A 12,216-nucleotide genomic window follows, 5' to 3' on the forward strand; every position below is an offset into this window, starting at 1 on the left:
TGTGGAACATTGAGCCCCCATGTTGGTGATGACCAAGTCCAATATGTTGTCCCCTCTTGTGGGAGTGGTGACCAGTTGTTCCATGGCATTTGAGTTTATAAACTTCAGGAACCATTGAGCGAAAGAGTTGGGACTTCAGTAGTTTTCCCAGTCAATGTTTGGATAGTTGAAATCCTCCAATATCATGGTGTTTGGTGAGACCTTCATATTCTCCAATGTTCTCAGGAATGCCGAGTGGGGGTCCTGAGACAAGGTGGATGATCTGTAACAGGCTACAAACTGAAAAGCAGTTTACCTACTGTTAGTTGCACATGGATAGTTTCCCCTGCCTCGTACAGTGCCACTAACCTGGAGGTGTGTGTATCCTTGATGAAAATGGATACTCCCCCGCCCTTAGTATTTTGGTCTGAGTTCTGGGGCCGAAAAGAATGGTATGAGTTGAATCCTGGTAGTGCTGGGGTGCTCTCTGGGGCCCTGAACCAGGTTTCTGTTACTGCACAGATATCGATTTTCTCCATACTGAGGAGTGACTCAAGTGCATGCATCTTGAGGTTTAGACTTCTGGCGTTGAGTAGCATTACCCTTAGTTTTTTGTTTCTGGTATTGTTTATGGAGGTGGGTTTGTCTTTTGAGCCTTGCCTAAAAAAGGCACTATGGGGGTGGCAAGAGCCTTAGCCAGTATTCAAAAGCCTAAGGGTGACAGGTGCAAGCCATCCCTGGTGAAGCAATGTGGCTTGTCGAGCATGTCATCTCAGGCAGACAGACACTGGATCCCCTTTGAATGACACCAATAGCTTAGCCAATTGTTAAAATTGATCATTTTGTCTTTATACTGTGACATCATTCTTTGTGAGGGCAAGATACTACTCAGGGTCAGGGTCATACCGGCCTGGGCTACATGATCAGAAAGCTCATCTATGTCTCTTTTCATGTAGTCCAGGGAGGTGCATCTCAGGTCATTCACACCAACATGGACAATGACAGAGTCATATTTGTATCTGCTGTGGAGTGACCTGAGTGCTTGTGTTATGTGGCAGATCCTAGCACCTGACAGGCAGCTCACAGTGACCTTCTCCTTGTTCAGTCTGGTGAGTGGGACGTCAGTGTGCCTGACAATAGAGTCTCCAATTACTAGTGTATTAGGTGTGTTATTTTGCCTTAGGGGCTGCGACTGCTTGGCACACTGACTTTGTGAAGTATGTGATATGTGAAAGTTGTTGTGGGGTAGTGGTTGCTTGGATGTCTGCTTTGGAGGTCTCCGTTGCTTTGGCAGATTTTTATTTAGAGCCTCCAAGTATGTTTTTGTGAGTTTATGTGTCTTGTTTGCTGGTGCGATTGGTCTATGTGAGACTGGTTGTATGGTGCGAGTGGTTTCCTTCTCCTCCTGACTGACTGTGCCAATCTTGGGTTGAGAGAGCTCGGCCTCCAGTTTGGCTGTATAGTTGCATCTCTCACATATATTTGAGTTTGTTGGAAGGAGGAGAGGGTTGTCTGTGTACATAAGGCAATTGTAACATTGCCTTAAGACTCCCAGATTCACCAGCTGGACTGGAGAGTATACCTGAAACTGCGCTTTGGACATGCCTGGATGGTTTAAAGAACTGATTTATTGATTGTTCGGAATGGACGAATAGGGAGCCTTGTACTTCTGGATAGTATAAGGGGATGTAGTGCTAAAGTTTGTTAGTGCTTACTGAGAAATTTGAGCAAGTGCTGGGCTGTAGAATGAAGGTTGAGTGCTTATTTTGAGAGTTTGACTAGTTCTAAGGGAAAAATTGAAGACCAGACTTTGTGGAGCTGGGAATAGTTTAAAACTGCTTAAATGGCACTGCGAGATGTTGCATGATGTTGCTCGATGCACAAAACTGCGCTAAAGTGGGTTTTAAGGCAGGGAGTTTGAAAGAGATAGGAAATGGCCCAAAACGGCCAATAAGCTACTAGTTACTGGGCTGAGAACCACCCATCTATACACGTGTCCCATACAGTATAGTCACACCCCTTGGCAATGTAATGAAAGCACATAGAGCGATGTCATGCAAAGTAAATCATATACACTTACTGAATGAAATCACTATACTTCTTCTTCTTCTTTCGGCTTTTCCCGGTTAGGGGTCGCCACAGCGGATCATCTTGTCTGCTCATGATTGGCAGTGGAGTTTTACAGTGTCGAGTTGCCAGCCCAGCGCCCACCCTTCCACAGAAGGCACACACACACACCCACACACACACACACACACACACACACACACACACACACACACACACCTAGGGCCAATTTCAGAGTGTCCAATCCACCTGCAGCATGTCTTTGGGATGTGGGAGGAAACCGGAGCACCCAGGGGAAGCTCACGCAACCACAGGGAGGACATGCAGACTCCACACAGAAGGCACCCCAGCCGAGGATTGAACCTGAGAACCTCTTGCTGTGAGGTGGCAATGCTAACCACTGCACCACTGTGGCCGCCCAATGAAATCATTATACTAATATATCTAAAAATTAAAAGTGAGCAATGATTAGCAGTGCTCAGCTATGCTTAGCTGGTTTAAGCAATGCTTAGACATGAATGCTAAACAACAGTCAGCTCAGCTAAGTGGATCTGTGCTCTGTTAAGCAGTGATCAACAATTTCCCCTTTAAGCATTGCTAAAATCAGCTTAGCAGGTTTGTGTACCGCTAAGTTGTGCTCAACATTTTCAAACTCGACCAATGACTGTGAAGGGCAGGAATATGGCCTTAATTAAACCACACAGGTGGGAACACAGCCAGTACCTGTTATAGTTCAACCTGTGCAGGAACCATGGCTGGCACAGGTGAGGGTTTGTACTTTAGGGCGTAGCGCTGGGGCATCATAGAGTCCAGGGTCATGGCTGGACTCCTCGTAAGTAACCATGATGAGAGACTGCTGCAGGGCCAGTTACCAGGGCTTACAATATAAAGGGAAGGCCTGGGACCATCTCACCTGTGATCTCACCAGTGCTACTGGCATCCCCTAAACTGGTGAGCAGGTCCAGCACCACTATGCTGACCTAAAGCAGAGGAAAGGGGTGCTCTTGGACCAGTGGATCCAAGATACCAGGGACCACCGTGCTCCAGCAGTTTGTAAGTATCACAGATATAGGTGTACCAAATTCTAGCCTGAGGATGTGATAGACAGGTATGCATAATGTTTGTTTTTCTCCCCTACAGCTGCAGCAGAGAAGGCTAGTAACATCAAAGCCCAGGCTGACAGACTGCTGAGGCTGCGCTGACAGGCTGGTGAGTAAAAATCTATTTTGCAGTATATTGTGCAAATAACTAAGAAGGCGTACATTATGTAGTGCTAGTAGGTATACCATCACTGTGTTAACTGCATAAATAATGTATGTCTGACTAATATTGATCTGTAATAAACATCTATAACACAAACTGTTGTGTTTACTCAGGTATGTTGTTGTAGATTTAGAATGGAGCTGTAAAACAAGATATAAATGCCCTGTGTTAACCTTTGCTTTCCAGATTGTAGTAATTCAAAGGATTAATGCACAGTACACTATCTGTCATGCATGCATCACAGGATTATAGGCCAAACAGAAACTTTTATCCCCACAAGTAGACAGTGATAATGTTAGAAAGTATTGTAACAATATGGTAGAACAGATGTATTTTGTTAGTACATACAGCATTAAAAGTAAAGAAATAAGTAATATTGTTAAATACTATTGGAATTTTCTCTATAGATAGAAATATAAATAGAATTTTAAGCAAATATCCTGTGATGTCATACAGACAGGGGAGATGTTTAAAGGACATGCTTGTTCATGGTAAATTTGTTTTACAAGCACAATACACTCTCAAGACTGAAAAACAGAATAAAAACAAAATGAAGGAACCCAGTGGCAGACTGCAAAACACTTTTATTTCTGCTTCTGGTAACTCAGCTCAATGCCTTCAAGGAATGTTATACCTTATCTGCAGCAGCCCATTTATGCAAAAGTGAGTGGAAACAATTAGCACATACTCAACCAATGTACATAAATAAATAAAATAATGAGACACCAATAAAATATTCCCCCCAACAAGACTTGAAAAAGGGAAAAGACAGTGCATAAACATGAAAACTGTGCATTATAAACATACACATAACACTCTAATTGTAATGTGTCAAAATGTCAAAAATTAACCTCCAAGTTCATTCCCAAAGGCTGTACTGTTCTAAAATTGACAATACATCTTGTTTCCAATTCTATTAACCTTTGTGTAAAGACATTCCCACTACATTCTTCACCTTGTGGTCTGGCTAACACACCAAAGAAAAAACTATCAATTGTACCATTATGTGTGGAACAAAAATGTTGGGCTACTGGGCTGTCCAATTTCATATTTCTTATGTCTTAAAACATCTGCAGCCCAAAATGTATACCACTCCATGAGATCCACAGTCAAAGTGATGCCTACTTACAAATTTCCTTCCATTAATATATGTCCCATTTAAATTTCTTATCCTACTACACACCTTGCACATTCCACCGGGGAAAGATCCTAACTCACCATTTTTCTGCTTATTTTCTCTTAAATTTAATAACTCCTTAAGTGTAAGAAACCTACCAAATGAGAAGGTAACCCTGTTTGGGAAAAGTTTACCCAAACTATCATCTTCACTAATAATGGGCCATAAGTTGTTGACTAAAGCTCTAAGGGTATCAGAGAAGGGGTAAAATATATCCACAGGGTGGACATATATTAATGAAAGGAAAATTGTAGCTAGGCATCACTTTGGGCTACGGATGTTCTCCCATAAAGTGGTATGTGGGACAGACCAAGAGGAAGATTAAATTAAGAATTCTGGAACACTTGGGGGACATAAGAAATATGAAATTAGATAGCCCAGTAGCCCAACATTTTTGTTCCACACATAATGGTACAATTGATAGTTTTTTATTTGGTGTGTTAGCCAGACCACAAGGTGAAGAATATAGTGGGAATGTCTTTACACAAAAATTACTGAAATTGGAAACAAGATGTATCGTCAATTTTAAAACAGTACATCCTTTGGGAATGAACTTGGCAGTAAATTTTTGACATTTTGACACATTACAAATAGAGTGCTATGTGTGTTATGTGTATGTTCATAATGCATAGTTTGCCTGTTTAAAAACAAAATTGTTTCAATTTTGTTTTAGCTATCAGATGAGTAACTTGCATCACTTTCTGTGTTGCCTGGTGTAGCCTAACTTTTTTCTCTCTCGTAGACAATTTCAATTACTGTTTTATTTTCTTTGGATACTGATACTGGCTATACTCTGGTGGTTCTCTGGACTTCTAGATTGTTTTTCTTTTTCTGGTATTTTTCTGCTGTTAGTTTCATCCCCCTAGAGGGACTTAACTGAAACTGTGGATCTAGTTAATTTCCCTCACCTGCGCAGGATTTACTTCACCCCTACATCTGGTGTAAGGTAATAAGTATACCCACCAGATAGCATACCATTTTTATATATGCACTCAGGCCCCAAGATAGAGTGCTTGCCTAGCAGAACATTAAAAAGAAAAAGAAACTGTAATTTATCTAGATATATACATTGCAGAAGCACAAGTAAGTACAATTGATCTACTCCTTATATGTATCTGGCTAATTTTCTGATGAAAGTACTGTTTTAATAACAATGCCACTCTCTAGTTGCTAGTTTTTGATTAATGGTGGTTCAGGCTGTACCAATTGAACAGTGTGCTACGTACTGCACTGTATAGATGTGACATGCTGTGCTTAATGGTCTAATGGAAAACATACAAACTGCATATATTGTGATTGATTGCTAGACTGCATGTTATGTGGTAGATTGTAGCCCGGCTCACAGGTAGTGTTGTCAGTGTGGTAACAGCATATATTTGTTTCTCTGTATTGGTGCAATGAAATCTTGGCCAGTCAGGAATTGTGGTTAAAGGTATTTCCTAGGTTTGTGTTTGATGACAGACCATAGGTGTTCAATTTGAACTTAAAGAAAGTTTGCAATATTGTATATATTCCCCCACCTAGCACCAAAGATCTCCAGGTATCTCTCTGTATACAACATAGTCACATACCTTGTCACATAAAAGAAAAAGAAAAAATACAATATATGATATTGGCTGGTTGTAGCTACCAACTGGAAATATAATACCTCATACCCCCAACTCATACCATCTCCCTGTCTCTCTCTTTTATTTCCAGCTCAATCCCCCTGGACAAGCCTGCCTCCCTGATAGCAGCCAAGAAACTGTAACACAAATAGCAATGCAGGAGTGTCCATTATCTCTGTTTTTAGATGCAATAGACTAACGTCTCTCTCCTGTCCAAGTTATTAGTGCATGTATGTAATTGACTTACACAACAAAGTGCTGTAGTACAAACTTAAGTGCTGCTGATAATTATTTTTACTCTGCTCATGCTAACTGGTGGTTGTGGATAAGCCACGCCTTTCACATACTCCTGTTCATCACGGTTACATTTATTAACTTTTTTTGCTTTTAAATCAAGTAACAAATGATCAGTTTTAATAAAGATATGCCTATATTGTTCAGATTTAACATCAAATAATAAATCACTTTTAATAGAACTGTCTAAAGTCTCTATGGCTTTGTTTAAATCCACCATTTGTTTCTCATAATGCTGAATCAAAACTTGCAACAGCTCACAACCCTGTTTATTGAAAAGAGAAATCAGCTCATGGTGCAAGTCTGAATCATGAATAAGTTCAGATGGGTATTTCCATGAACGAAGACCTTTTGGTATCCTTTCTACATTGATGCTTTCATGCAAATAGTCACACTCAAGATGAAACTTTCTGTATTTCACCACCATGTCATGAAATGTTTTTAACTGTTTATCCAAACTGCCAAAATTGTTAGACTGAATGTCTGTAGCCAAATGTAGAGATGACCCCTCTTTTAACCAGGTCTTGAGACTGAAATTGGAAAAACCATGGACCTGGTTACTGGTACTGGCAATCGGAACAAAGTTCTGTACTGTTCTAACATCTGCCTGAGTATTGGGCACGCCTATACGTTGCCCCGGTGGAATCTCCTCATCCTGGCTCTGTCTTGAACCGGAAACCAGAGGTTGACTATTTGAAAGTAGTTCACAATGATTCAAACGAACTGAATCATTGACTTGTTCAGTAAGTCTTTGAACTAGAGCAGTTAAATTAACTGCATCCAATAAGGAATTAATCTTCTCCTCCATGTCAATGGCAGACACAGTGCCTTGCACACAAACCAAACGAATCAAAACGAAAAGTCAAACCAGAAATATGAAAGGCAACTGTGAAAAACACCAACACAGAAGGAAAAACAGTTTATTTAGCACTTTCATCTGCCAAATGGCTGGACTTCCTCAGAATACAAACCAGACACTGAACAAGTATATAAATACCCGCCCAATTAAAGTCAATAGCACCAGGTAATGAATTCATTGAATAATTGATGCTTGATGCATTAAGACAAAATTAAAGTGAAATACCCAAAGCTTATAAACAAATACAAAAATGAAAACATATACAATATAGAACCTATACATGTTAAATATTCTTGTAAACCATAAAAAATATATATGTATAAATATATATAAATGTAATAAATTGAAAATATAAAGCTCCTAAGTGCATATAAAAAACATACATGAACAATACACATAAAATAGCAAATATGTAAAAATAAATGTGGGCAGGATTCACTATGGCTTGCATGGAGTCTAAGAGTAGTGTAAGACTCCATGCAGCCATCCCGATCCAGAAACAGCCTGAATGTGCATGTAAGAGAGCACCTAAAACGGCTCTTACACAGGCAGGGCGTGGATATGCTAATTACCTCACTGGCAGCCGAAAGGCATGCAAATGAGGTAATTTTGTGATCCAGGAAGCAGAAACCTGCCCGTGTAAGAGCCGTGTTATCTGCAGAAATGTACTCAGTTGATAACTGAGTACCGTTCTGAAAATAACACAATGAAGCCTTGTCAGCTCCAAATAAAGGTTGCAAATGTCCCAGGCAGCATGCCAATAGCCAAATATGTGGCCACTGGCAACGTACCCTGATGCAAACATGAAATAAAAATATTTTTTTTCGGCGATGTTTAAACATAGCGCAGTGTCGCGCAAACGGGCTGCCCTATAAAAAAACAAAAAAAAAAAATATTAAACCCACAAATGTGGGTTTATGCAAAGCATGAGTTTACAATGGAAGGGAATAGCAGGGTAAAACAACATGGCCACTGAGTAGGGGTTGCTAAGGGGAGAAGCAGAGTGTAAGACATGTAACTAAGCATTAGTAGGCAATCCCATGTAAATGAGTGGTAGGATAGTGAATCGCACTGCTACATAGGAAATGAGCACATTCTGTGCAGTGTAGGAGTAGGATAAGGGGGAGTAACAGAGTAGGAGATAGGTGACATCACAGGGGGGAATGTATGAAAGGAATGCAGCTCATTGGAGCACAGTGGCATGTGAAAGCTGTCAGTCACACATCATGGAAAGAGGAGTGTCAACAAGTAGGCATGGGAAAGCCAAGAAATGGAAGGTGTACACTATGGATAACACCAAAGTTTCTTGCTGGGCGTGCATGCGCCCGTGTGCACGCTGGTAGGTACGAGTAAGCTAGAGTGTGCGCGTGTAAGTGTGAGTGCGCGCGTTTAAGGCAGACTACGCATGTAGGAGCCTGTCTAAACACCTGTAAGCTTGTTTGCGCTGGTGTGTGCGCGTTTTAACCCGAATAAGCAGATTCTAGTCTGTCTAAGCATGTGTGCGCGCGTGTTAGCCGCTGTGAGCGTGTTTTTGCTGGTATGCGCGTTGCTCCCTCCTGAGGAAACAGAAGGGAAAAAGGAAGCATGGGAAATAGTAGGAAGCTAGCAGAAATTACTGGCAGAGCTAGCAGGTGTTAAAACTCTGCAAACAACAGTGCAGAATGTTTCTCTCAAGAGACACTGCAACAGAGGACTTAGCTATTAGAAGTGAAAACTGAAAAAGCTTCACTCAGACCAAAAATGCTAGGGGCTGCCATAGCTGTTATAAGGAGACATATGCAACTTGCTGAGGGTGGTGACTATGCAAATGCTGCCAGACAACCCACAGTGAGGAGACGGAGAAGAGTGTACAGGCCCAGAGTCACCTACCAGGGGTTACATGAGCTGGAGATAGTGGAGCGCTATAGAGTGGACAGAGACCTCCTGCAGCAAATTGTTGAGCTGTGCAGGCCACACCTCACACACAGAAACAACAGAGGGGAACCCATCCCAGTGGAAACCAAGGTTTGTGTTGGCCTAAGAATACTAGCAACAGGTACCTTCCAGAGACCAACTGGTGATATGATGGGGATATCACAGGCATCAGCATCCAGGGTACTGCACCAGTTCCTGGATGCCATGTCAGCACATGTCGGTGATCATGTATATTTCCTCAATTCCCATGAGGTATTGGCCAGCAATGTGCGTCTCTTCCAGCAAATAGCGGAATACCCTGAAGTAGTGGGTGCAATAGACTGCATGCATATATGCATCAAAGCACCAGCGGTGAGCGGGGTAGGGCTTACATTAACCACAAGGGCTTCCCCTCCATCAACTGCCAGGTCGTGTGTGATGCCCAGGGCATAATAATGAATGTGTGTGCTGGCTGCCCTGGAAGCTACCATGATTCCCATATCTGGCATTTGACGCAGCTGTACCAGACATTTGCCAATGGGGACATCCCACATGTGGGGGATGCTGGCTATGCACTGGAGCCATGGCTGATGACACCCATCAGAAATGCACACACACCTGAACAAGAACGCCATAATGAGGCACACGCACAAACACGAAATGTAATCGAGCGTGTGTTTGGGCCTGGACACATCTGGTGGAGCCTTGCAGTGCTCACCAACTACATGTACCCAAATTGTCATGGTATGTGCTATGCTACATAATATGATTCTGCGAAAACAGCTGCAGCAGGACCAGCATAGGGCTGGGCCAAACAGCCCCCCACCATTGCCAAGCCAATCACAGGCAGAGCGTGACTCGGAGGAGGAACAACCTGAGCCAGCCCCAGTAGGCAGAAGGAGGTGTGCCCAGTATGCCTTGGCCTTGGCAAAGCGGCAATGCATAGCACATACACTGGCTCAGTAGGAACCCAGGAAATGATACCTCTCTCTGACTCACACATATACTACAAGGGATGCCTAAGTTGACACAACCTGCTATCAAACATGTACAGGGAGTGTAGTATGTGCATCCAACATAGACAGCCCTGCAGCACCACCTGAGGCATGATTGCTATGTGTTAAGCAATGTAACACCATGTAGTATATGCAAACTTGATGACCCTGACTAACATCCTACCCTCACCAAGCATGATGCCACAATATGAAGACGAGATGATCAATTACAATAATTGGCTTAAGTATTGCTGTTAGTCAAAGGGGATCCAATGTGTGCCAGCCTGGGATGACATGCAGAGCAAGACACGATGCTCCACCTGCTAGGGATGGCATGCACCTATCAGTCCTGGCCTGTAGGATACTGGCAAAGGCTGATGTCACCCCCACTGTGCCTTGAATAGGTAAGGCTCAAAACACAAACCCACCTCCATAGATATCACAAGGGATAAGAACCTAGATGTAATGCTACCCAATGCCAGATGTCTAAACTGCAAGATGCATGCAGTCTAACCTCCCCTCAGCATGGAGAATGTTGATATCTGTCCTGTAACAGAAAACTGGGTTAAGGCTCACAAGAGCACCCTAACACTACCAGGTTACACCTCATACCGTGCTTTACAGCCCCAAAACATGGAACAAACTACAAAAGGAGGGTGACTAGCAATAATTGTCAAGGATAACCACACCCCCATGTTGGTACCACAACAAGAAGCAGCATGGATTATCCATGCTCAAGTAACAGTGGCTAAGACTGCCTGCCAGTTTGTAGCCTGCTACAGACTACCCTCCTAATGCCAGGAACTGCACTTGGCCTACGTTGGAACACATGAAAATATCAAGCTCTCCAAACAACATTATATTGGGTGACTGAAAATACTCAAACATAGACTGGGAGCATTATCCCAGCTCCAACACCCTAGGCCAAAGGTTCCTAGAATCCATAAACCAAAATGCTCAGGAACAACATACCACTCCCACAAGAGGGGTAAGCATACTGGATGTGATAATCAGCAACATGGGTACTCTATGGCCAGATGAGAAGTGTATTCCTCACTGGTAAGATCAGACCATAGAGTAATCACACTGGATATTCACATCCTGACCACAGTCCCTGGCCAGAAAACCACAGTGAAAAACATGTGTAAAGGAAATGTTGCACTCCTCCAAACTGATGTGGAATCCATTAAAGGCCCTGTGCCTGTGGGAAATATGGGCCACACCTCAGAACCCTTTATAAATGCATTCTATGAATACAGTCAGGAATGCATGGATTATGCAATCCCAAATAAAACCAAGGCCCAATACCATACAAGCAGGCATCTGGCATGGTGGACCACAGCCATTACCAAACCATGCAAGAGAATGAGGAAGTCACCACATGATAGAGCAAACCCAAAAAGGGAAGTCATCTCTGATCAGTATTATGGCAGTAAAATATGGCCAGTCATAAAATCCACTAAGGCCAGCTACAACAAGTTGACTCTGTGAATCTTGGGCAATGTTACACCTGCCCCATGTACACAGACAACCCCCTCCTCCCCCCAAGAAATACAAATATATGTGAGAGATGCAAGCACGTCTCCAAACTGGAGGCTGAGCTCCCTCAACTCAGTACTGTCTAAACTAGTCAGGAGGAGAAGGTAACCACACACACCACAAACCCACTCACATAGACCTATCACAACTGCAAACCAAAGACATAAACACACAAATACATTCCCGGAGGTTCTAATTAAAAAAACACCAAATCAACAGAGGCCTCCAAAGCAGACACCCAAGCAACCACTACCCCCAAACATAGCACATGCAACACATAGTACACAAAGTCAGTGTGCCAAACAGTCACATGCCTGATACACTTGTAATAGGTGACTCCATAGTCAGATACACTGATGTCCCGCTCACCAGACTGAACAAGGAAAAGGGTACAGTAAGCTACCTGTAGGCTGCTACAATCTGCCACATAACACAATCATGCAGGTCACTCCAAAGCAAGTACAAATATGACTCAGTCATTGTCCATGCTGGTGTGAATGACCTGAGATGTACCTCCCTGGACTACATGTAAAGAGACATAGA

Source organism: Protopterus annectens, chromosome 1.part0 (assembly GCF_019279795.1).
Source record: "Protopterus annectens isolate FY-2018-M chromosome 1.part0, PAN1.0, whole genome shotgun sequence".
Classification (NCBI taxonomy): domain Eukaryota; kingdom Metazoa; phylum Chordata; order Ceratodontiformes; family Protopteridae; genus Protopterus; species Protopterus annectens.